Source organism: Primulina tabacum, chromosome 9 (assembly GCF_025594145.1).
Source record: "Primulina tabacum isolate GXHZ01 chromosome 9, ASM2559414v2, whole genome shotgun sequence".
NCBI classification, from domain to species: domain Eukaryota; kingdom Viridiplantae; phylum Streptophyta; class Magnoliopsida; order Lamiales; family Gesneriaceae; genus Primulina; species Primulina tabacum.
In genome coordinates this window covers 15,377,272-15,387,198 of record NC_134558.1, presented here as the reverse complement: position 1 = coordinate 15,387,198, position 9,927 = coordinate 15,377,272, and the positions used below count along the sequence as shown (strand labels likewise).

The following is a 9,927-nucleotide window of genomic DNA, read 5'->3' as shown; positions in this document are numbered from 1 at the left end:
CTTCAAATGTTCCATTACACATAAATTCAACCATTTGCCTATCTTTAGGTGTTAAGCCTTCATAAAATTGAGAAACAACTCTCCAAATTTCAAAACCATGATGTGGACATAGATTAAGCAATTCTTTGTATCTATCCCAACACTGATAAAAAGTTTCTCCTTGTTTTTGAGTGAAAGTAATGATTTGCCTTTTGAAAGAATTTGTTCTATGAGATGGAAAAAACTTTTTCAAAAATTGTTGTTGCAATTCATCCCAAGTTCGAATGGATCCTGATCTAAGATTTTGTAGCCAAGTTTTAGCTTTATCATTTAAAGAAAAAGGAAAAAGCTTAAGTCGAATGGTGTTCATGCTACAATTTAGATCATTATATGTGTTGCACACTTCTTCAAACTCTCGTAAATGCATGTATGGATTTTCAGAATCTAAGCCATGAAAATTGGGTAAAAGTTGGATAATACCAGGCTTAAAATTGAAATGAGATGCATCATGGGGAAAAACTAGACATGAAGGTGCACTAGTACGTGTAGGATTCATGTGATCTCTAAGTATTCTTCGTCTATCATGATCATGTTGAGATTGAATTTCATCTTCAGTTTCTTGGATGGGGTCTTCCGCCATGTTTTGTAAAAATAAAGGGTTATTTCGAATGAGTCGATCACTAAGTGAACGTGACCAAATGCTCATGCAAATGCAAATGCAAAAAAAATAAAAACACACAAAAGCAATAAAAATTTAAATAAAGAAAAATAAACTATAAACAAAATTAAATAGACTTGAAATTAAATTATACTTCCCCGGCAACGCGCCAAAAACTTGTTGCGACTTTGATTGTTGCACTCCCAAGAGCAGGTTGTCTACAAGTAGTATAATTCGATGAGTCCGAATATCATATCCACAGGGAAGCTAAGGTAATTACAAGTCCACTACAATGTCTTTTTGTTTTGTTTTTGTTTTTGTTTCTTTTTAATTTTAATTGTTTGAATCTTTAATGGGTAAATTTTAATTGTTCAAATTTTAATTTAAGTAGTTGAGATTAAAGGATCCACTCTTGGTATTTTAATAAAGTTAACATTAACGAACATTATCGAAATCCACTTAATAAAATGGTTCCAATATATTAAATAATCATATTTATATTATGTTATATATTATTATCTTATAAGTATATAATATATACCAAAACTTATAAATGTGGTCAAGTATTTATTGTGCTATATAAATTTGTAAACACTGAATCAAGGTTCCCACTTAAAATGGTTGGTAAAACCAAACTAACATTTAAATGGTACCAAGAAATTAATATTATGATATATTTATATATGGTAAATCAAGGTTCCCACTTTAAATGGTTGGTAAAACCAAACAAACATTTAAATGGTTCCAAGAATTTAATATTATAATATATTCATATATAATAAATCAAGGCATCCACTTTAAATGGTTGGTAACACCAAACTAACATTTAAATGGTTCCAAGAATTTAGTGTAACATAGAGCAACAATAAATCAAAACTCCAACTTATAAGTAGGGTATAAAAATGCTTAAAGAAATAAATATAACATAAAAAATAAATAATGATTAAATAATATAAAACATAGATTCTTACCTTTTAGTAACCTTATTATCATGCCAAGAGTTTCACATTTTCATCTCAACTTTAGGAAGTTAGCTATTCATTATTCAAAGTGTAAAACTTTGAATATGAAATTAACATGCTAATTATATTTAAATGAAGAAATAAAGGAAAAATATAGAGATAAATATTATGAACTCAAAGGTTTGTTCATAGAATGAGGGATATCTCAATACATTACAATGCACCCCTATTTATAGCCAAATTTGGGGAGACAACCACAAATAAAATATTATTTTTTTACACAAAAGTCTTCATTGGTGTTCCAAGATATTATATTATATTACACATCACTTTTGAAAATCTTCTTCTTGGAATTTGCTTCTTCACATAAAAAGAAACATGTGGATAATTGAGTTGTCTAGTTGTGGTATTTTTTTCAAACCATTTGACCAAGTAATTTGAGAGATATGGTCAAAATACTAGAGCATGGTAAAACTGCCACTCCTTTGGTAACTTTATTTGTTGCTTAATTTGATCCCAATTGTGAGAGGATTTTTATCTCATGCTTGCCACCAATATTGTAGATATTAACATCAACTTTCTACAGGTCCAAGAATCATCTTAATCCCATTTGCAACGCCAAGTTTATTCTTGTTTTATCGAACCTGTAAAAAATAGTAAAAACTTGTAATTACACAACAACTTATATTTTATACAATTTATTATAAAACATATAATATTTAAACATTTAATAAAACAAAAACTATATATTTATATTATAAAACATTTAATTAATGTACAATTTTTATGTTTATCACACCTCCCAACCAGCTTATTGCTAGTCCCTAGCAATTTAAGCGTTAATAACAATACAAAACATATTGATTAATTTAAATAGAAATGTAATCAAAACTATCTAAGTGTTTAAATTAAATTTGAAAACTGTCAAAGTTATATCAAGATCATCATAATTATAATTTATGAAATAATTTGAGATGATCAATTCAAAGCTTATTTCAGGTAGTTAAATGTACACGGCCTTCAGAAATTCCTAGTAAGAGTCTCAACTCCATATCCTCACAGGTCAATAAATGTTTCAATTTATGGCAACGATTTCTCTCATGGAGTTGGAATACAGATAAATGCTCAGAAAAATGGTTTACAGAATGCAGACAGACAAACGAGCCAAACTAATCAAAAGATAGAAAATCCATTGATTCAAAATCTAGTTGTTCTTATTATATATTTTTTCCTGATATTTTTTTTTTTGCATAACTTCATGGAATCAGACTAAGTTTATGCTTCTTGACCACATATTTATTTAATTTGTACAATAAATTTCTCTCTCTTTTTTGTTTTTTGTTTTTTAGTTTTTTATGAGAGATATATGGGTCGTAGCATATAACTTAAAAATTACATAGATATTCAATATCTTTCTTTTTGTATTTTTCTCCGTTTTTTTTTCAGGAAATATCATTTTTTTTCTTCTAAATAAGAACTCAAGATCTAAACAATAGATAGTCTCTCTCATGATCAATAAAGGCTCGAAAGCTGTTTTCTCAGTCCTCTCCACTCACTCACAAAATATGTGTGAGTTTAAAATTATAGGCACTCTTATAAGGTATATCTTGGGCCGTATACTTTAATACCTGATATTATCACAATGGTTAATCACTCAAAAAGATTTCATAAATCATATTTTTATATTGATCAGAATATTAAAATTGACTTTTTTTTTTCAAATAAAAATTTAAACATTCTTAAATAGATTAATGCATGTTCTAATTTAAATCTTTCAAACATGTAATGTATGACAATTTTTTCAAAAATTACTAAGATACAAACAATAAATATGATTTTTTTTAAAATAATATATATTATTTTTTTTAATTTATTTTTTTTCAATTTTTTTTATAAGTTTGTTCTCCCCCCAATCAGAATATGACATTGTCTCTAATGTCAAAATAACTATTAATAAAGAGTACGTAATGAAAGAGATATCACCTGGAATTATATTAAAGATAACAAACTGAAACAAACGCAAACCAATCCACGACTTTTGAATCAATGATCCAACTTCCTTTTCTTACTGCTTGATTGCGACCAATTGATCTTTGTTATCATTGGATCAGGCTTATGAACAAAAGCTTCCAAATCATCAATTAATTGGTCGGCAGTCGAAGCACAGATGAGCATCCGTCGTGAATTTTCTGAAATGAAATTCTGTTCCACAGCTTTATCAAGAAATGTCAACAAACTATCAAAATAATTATTGATATTCAACAAGCCCACATGTTTATTATGGATATTAAGTTGTGCCTAAGAAACAGTGTGAAAAATTTCTTCTAATGTACCAAAACCACCTGGTAGTGTAATAAAAGCATCAGAATTTTCAATCATTTGAGTGATTCTTTCATACAAAGAAGAAACTTTTAATTCCTCCCCAATCGTAACACCTGTAATATTTCCTTCAGCTAAAGCTGTAGGAATAATACCCAAAACCTGACTACCTCCAAGATGAGCAGATGTTGAAACAGATCCCATTAACCCAATATTACCTCTCCCATATACCAAGTGAGTTTTTCTCTCAGCCAATATCTTTCCAAGATTATTCGCTGCTTCTACAAACACTTCATTTTTTCCAGGACTCGACCCACAAAATACAAAAATATTTTTCAATGTTTGTGCAGAGGATCCAGCCATGTTTTTACTTTCTTTTTTTTTTCTGCGAAAATAGAGAGAAAGATGAGAGATTTTATAGGAGTAATATGTTATCATGACAAAACTATGGGTCACAGCTGTAAACAGAATAAATAGTAAAAACAATAATGACACACATGCATATAAATAGTAGTGTGATTGTGGCTCACAATTTTCCTCTGGTTTTACGTCCAGAAACGGCTTCAACGCCTTCTATGAGTCGAGGATATGCTTCCCATCCAATTTTCTTATAAATTGGCAAACAGGGTCTTTTTTAGTCGAATTCCCAAGACTATGACGCTCATCTTGGAATTGTTTCCATAAACGGAGAAGTTCAATATGCACATGTCCACTAGAATGCGTCTCAAGAGTCAATAAGATGTTATCTAAAGACTCCTTACTCAGCCCATTCTTAATGAAACCAATTTTATCTTCTCTGTTATTGGAAACGCATCCCAAAGATCTGCATCGTTTGTCACAAGTCTCTCTTGCACACTTATGACAAACCCCTAAACTTTTGGCCCTTCGTTTTTTCGCATAAGTGCTTTTTCCTAATCCAGGCAAATACCGAATGAGCAATGATTGTGGAACTTCTCCTCCAAATTGGACCTTAGCTTCTATTACAAGACGAATATCTTCTGAAATTCCTTTTTTCATTAACAATCTCAATCTTTCACACCTTCCTGCATAAATTTTTCTTAGAACATTTTCAGAAACAGAGGGAAAATATTTACAAATTTTTGAGAGAATTTCATCCATTTTGAAAAGAAAAGAAATGATTTTTTTTTATTTTTGTATCAGCAATTGTGGGAAACTGATTTAACCGACTATGAGAGTCACGGAGTATCGTTATCCGCCATTTAACCGGGAAAATAAAAATATTAAGAAAACCTGAAATAAAAACAAACAAACTTAAATGCAACAAAAAAAAATCAAGGATCAGAAAGGGAAATAAACTCTTCTTGAAAGATTTCATTTTCTAAAAATTGTTTAAGCCTTTGTCCATTTACTTTAAAAATATCACCATTTTTAGGATTTTCAATATCCACAGCTCCATAAGTATACACATGCTTTACAACATATGGGCCTGTCCATCTTGATCGTAATTTTCCTGGGAATATGTGAAGTCGAGAATTATAAAGCAAAACTTTTTTACCAATTTCAAAGATTTTCTAAGAATTGTTTTATCATGAAATGATTTGATTTTTGCTTTATAAATCCTTGAATTCTCATACGCGTCATTTCTGAGTTCATCAAGTTCATTAAGTTGCAATTTACGCAATTTGTTGGCATCATCCATGCTTGAATTTAAAGTTTTGATCGCCCAATAAGCTTTATGTTCCAATTCCACAGGCAAATGACAATGTTTTCCATAAACCAACCTATAGGGAGACATATTCAATGATGTTTTAAAAGCTATTCGATATGCCCAAAGTGCATCATTAAGTCGCAGAGACCAATCTTTTCTATTTGAGTTAACAGTTTTTTCCAAAATTTGCTTTATCTCCCTATTAGCTAATTCAACTTGTCCATTTGTTTGAGGATGATAAGGAGTAGTTACTTTATGAGTAATACCATATTTTTTCATTAATGAAGCAAATGGTTTATTAACAAAGTGAGTTCCCCCATCACTTATCATGGCTCGAGGAATTCCAAATCTACTAAAAATTTTTTCTTTTAAAAATTTGATGACGATTTTATGATCATTTTTTCGACATGGAATTGCCTCTATCCATTTGGAAACATAATCAACTGCAACTAAAATATACAAGTATCCAAACGACGATGGAAAAGGTCCCATAAAATCAATTCCCCAACAGTCAAAGATATCAATTTCAATGATAGGATTCAAAGGCATCATGTTTCTTTTTGAAATCGCACCCAATTTTTGACAATTTTCACAGATCTTGCAGATTTCGTGGGTGTATTTAAACAAAGTGGGCCAATAAAATCCACACTGCAAGATTTTTGCAGCCGTTTTCTTTGAAGAAAAATGTCCTCCGCATGCTTCTGAATGACAAAATTTAATGACACTACTTACCTCATTGTCGGGTATGCAACGTCGAAAAATTTGATCTGGACAATACTTGAACAGATACGGATCATCCCAATAAAAGTTTTTTACCTCATTCAAAAATTTTCTTTTATCTTAGGAACTCCATTGCGGTGGCATTTTTCCTGTCACAAGAAAATTTACTATGTTAGCAAACCAAGGTGTAGTAGTAACTGAAAATAGATGTTCAACAGGAAAATTATCGTTAATTGGTGTCATTTCACAAGATGATCCTGTTACTAGTCTCGATAAATGATCGGCTACGACATTCTCGGTTCCTTTTTTATCTTTGATCACAATGTCAAATTCTTGGAGTAACAAAATCCATCGTATCAGTCGTGGCTTTGCATCCTGTTTGGTCAACAAATATCTAATAGCAGAATGATCAGTAAACGCAATAGTCGTTGATCCAATCAAATAAGAACGAAATTTATCAAATGCAAATATTACAGCAAGTAGTTCTTTTTCAGTTGTGGAGTAATTCATTTGAGCATTGTTTAAAGTTCTACTTGCATAATATATCACATAAGGCTTACCGTTTCTTCTTTGACCCAGTACTGCACCGACTGCATAATCACTCGCATCGCATATGATTTCAAATGGTAAAGACCAATCAGGAGGTTGCATGATAGGAGCTGATGTTAAATGTCGAATAATTTTATCAAAAGCATTTTGACATTCTTGAGTCCACTCAAATGCAGTGTCTTTTGTTAAGAGGTTACAAATGGGTTTAGAGATTAAACTAAAGTCCTTTATAAACCTCCTATAAAATCCAGCATGTCCCAAAAATGAGCGAATTTCTTTAATGGTTTTTGGAGGGGGTAAATTGGCAATGACATCAACTTTTGCTTTATCAACTTCAATTCCATGAGATGACACGACATGTCCCAAAACAATTCCAGAAGTAATCATGTAATGACATTTTTCCCAATTTAAAATAAGACCTTTTTCCTCGCATCTTCTTAAAACTTTTTCCAAATTTTCAAGACAATTATCAAATGTATTCCCAAAGACAGTTAAATCATCCATGAAATTTCCAAACAGTTTTCAACCATGTCGTAAAAAATGCTTAGCATACATCTTTGAAATGTTGCTGGGGCATTGCATTAACCAAATGACATCCTTCTGAATGCAAATGTTCCAAAAGGACATGTGAATGTAGTTTTTTCTTGATCTTCGAGTGCAATGGGAATTTGATAATAACCTGAATATCCATCAAGAAAACAGTAGTATGGATGACCTGCTACTCTTTCTAAAATTTGATCCAAAAATGGTAATGGAAAATGATCTTTTCTAGAGGCGTCATTTAATTTTCTATAATCAATACACATCCGCCAACTAGATGGGATTCGACTTGTTAACAACTCACCTTTTTCATTTTTTATCACTGTGATGCCAGATTTTTTTGGAACTACTTGTGTTGGGCTTACCCACTTACTATCAGACATAGGGTAGATAATCACAACATCGAGTAGTTTGAGAACTTCAGCTTTCACAACATCTTTCATGTGTGGATTTAATCTCCTTTGTGGTTGTTGAGATGTTTTAGCATTTTCTTCTAAATGAATTTTGTGTGTGCAAATTAGTGGATTAATGCCCTTGAGATCTTTTAGTGTCCAACCAATTGCATTTTTATGTCTTTTAAGCATATCAACTAATTTACCTTCTTGATCACTTTCTAGTTGGAAGAAATTACCATCGGATATGTTTCATCTTCTCCAAGAAATGCATACTTCAATTCTTCTGGCAAGGGTTTTAACTCCAATATGGGTGGTTCGTCTTTGTTCTCATATTTTGCCTCAAATTCTTTTTCTGATCCTGGTAATGAGTGATAGCTGATAAAATCATCAAGATCAATTTCAATATTTTCTTTAACAGTTTCAATTGAACAAATATCTAATTGATCACGAGTACTCCCTTCTTGAATGTTTTCTTCCACAAGAGTTTCAATAAGATTTTCATCTTCACTTTCATCTCCTTTGTCATGTGGTTGCTTACAAAGATTAAAAACATTGAGCTCCAAGGTCATGTTACCAAATGACAACTTCATTATTCCATTCCTGCAATTTATAAGGGCATTAGAAGTTGCTAAAAATGGACGACCTAAAATTACAGGAATTGCATTACAAGCTTCAATAGGTTGTGTATCTAAAACTATGAAATCGACAGGATATACAAAGTTATCAACTTGGACCAACACGTCTTCTACCATACCTCTTAGCACTTTAACAGATCTATCAGCAAGTAAAAGTGTTACCGAAGTAGGTTTTAACTCGCCTAGATTGAGTTCTTGATAAACTGAATATGGAAGTAAATTCACACTAGCTCCAAGGTCAAGCAATGCTTTTTTAATTTTTCGTTCTCCAATAATACAAGAAATAGTAGGACAACCTGGGTCTTTGTATTTCAAAGTATTATTATTTTGAATGATTGCACTTACTTGTTCGGCTAAAAATGCTTTCTTTTTCACATTCAATTTTCTTTTCACAGTGCACAAGTCTTTCAAAAATTTGACATATGATGGTACCTGTTTTATTGCATCTAATAAAGGAATATTAACTTTTACTTGTTTAAAAATATCATATATATCAGAATTCAAATTTGATTTTTTTGTATTTTTCAATGCATGAGGGAATGGTGGTGACACTGTCTGTTGAACCTCCTCTTCGCAAGTTATGGGTTCCACTTCCTTACCCTTTGAAGTTGATTTATCATCATCTTCACAAGGTTCAAGAATGGATTTTTCCACAACCTTACCACTTCGAAGGGTAATAACAGATTTTACCTGATCCATCGGTTGAGTTCCAGAAGTTCCAGTTTGTGAATGATGATCCTTGGGATTAGGCAGAGGTTGTGAAGGAAATTTACCTTTTTCATGAACATTAAGTGCAGATGCAAATTTAGCAAGAGTATCTTTCAAATCTGTCATGGTTTGAGCAGTTTGAATATTGATAGACTCTTGCTTTGCAATGAAAGAATTCAATGTATCTTCCAAATTTCTTTTAGGTGGAGGAACATAAGGTGTATAATTTTGAAAATTTTGTTGATTTTGGAAATGTGGTTGTGAAAATTGTGCAGCATTATCATTCCTCCAACTAAAATTTGGATGATTTCGCCAACCTGGATTGTAATTTTGAGAAAATGGTTCAAAATTTGGCCTTTTGAAATTGTTCAAAACATTGGCTTGTTCATGGAGACATTCTTTAAAAGAGGGCAAAGTGGGACAATCTTTTGTAAAATGATCACTTGTATCACAGATGTGACACGCAATTTCTTGAACAGATTTTAATTGACCATTCTTTTTCAATTCAAGTGCCTCAACTTTTCTTGCCAAAGAGGTAAATCTAGCTTGAAGATCATGTTCATCTTTGAGAGTGTACATACCTCCACCAGATGTAGGAGATTGAATCTTGTTTGATGGTTCGATTGTACCTATAGTGTCCCAATTTTGAGCATTTTCAGCTAATGAATCGAGATACTCAATTGCCTCATTTGGATCTTTATCTTCAAATGTTCCATTACACATAAATTCAACCATTTGCCTATCTTTAGGTGTTAAGCCTTCATAAAATTGAGAAACAACTCTCCAAATTTCA

At 31.5% G+C, this 9,927-nt stretch overlaps 1 non-coding gene across 1 annotated transcript; it reads left to right on the top strand.

Annotated features, from left to right (window-relative positions):
* The first annotated feature begins 92 nt into the window (after positions 1-92).
* LOC142504686 (small nucleolar RNA R71) lies at positions 93-201 on the top strand. The gene has a single exon (XR_012804311.1). It is a non-coding gene; the product is annotated as a small nucleolar RNA R71 (small nucleolar RNA).
* The last annotated feature ends 9,726 nt before the right edge of the window (positions 202-9,927 follow it).